Below are 930 nucleotides of genomic sequence, written 5' to 3'. Positions count from 1 at the left end.
CGGCATATCTACGAGTGCACGGGTGTGAATATGCCTGATGATACTATTAATGTCTATTATTACATTTAGCTATTCCTATTTTATAAAAATATGAACAAAACCAAAAAATACACAATATATACATACAGAAAAAAAAAAATGTAGCTAAGTAGATAAATTATACACTGGAATACATAATTCTGAGTGTATGTAAATTAACCTGATTTTATGTGCTTTACATCACAAACTCTCTTAGTATCTTATTAAAGTGTAGCAGTTATTGGTTAGATCTCCATGTCTTCATTCAATCTATACATAATGTTCTTACTTATTCTAATCATTTGAAGTAAATAATGTAAAAAAAAAAATACTACATTTGTCCACTAAAATATTCTCAGTTATATAGTACAATCATCCTACTTTTCCTAAAGTAAAAAGAAAAAAAAAAATGTATCCAAAAATATAAATATATATAGACATATCCCCTATGATTATCAAAAGCAAAATAAAAAAATAAATTAATACTACTTCTCTTACTGTATTATCTTTCAACAGATTATTTTTGTAACATGTGATGAATCATATTTAAAAATATATGTATCTCAAGATGCTGAAGATACTATGCTCTGTGAAAAGGTAGTTTTATATTACTGTAGACAATATCAAGCTCATTATCAAAAGGGGATAATGAACTGCAAGGCATAGCATCCTTAGCATCAGAATGTGAAGAATTGCACTGTATATTACATTAACATTAAAATGTATGTGACATTATGTTGTATTAATCTGAACCACAATGTAGTATGACTATGACTACTGCAGTTTTGAAAACCAAGAAGAAACAACATTTCTGCAGGTCGTTCACGAAAGAAAACAAAACAAAGAAAAAGAAAAAATTAAAGGAAAATAATATAATGATCTTGGATTCCTCTTCTCCTTTACTTAAATAAG

Source organism: Penaeus monodon, chromosome 28 (genome assembly GCF_015228065.2).
Source record: "Penaeus monodon isolate SGIC_2016 chromosome 28, NSTDA_Pmon_1, whole genome shotgun sequence".
NCBI classification, from domain to species: Eukaryota; Metazoa; Arthropoda; class Malacostraca; order Decapoda; family Penaeidae; genus Penaeus; species Penaeus monodon.
The sequence above is the reverse complement of the archived record's forward strand: the minus strand, read 5'-3'. Positions refer to the sequence as shown.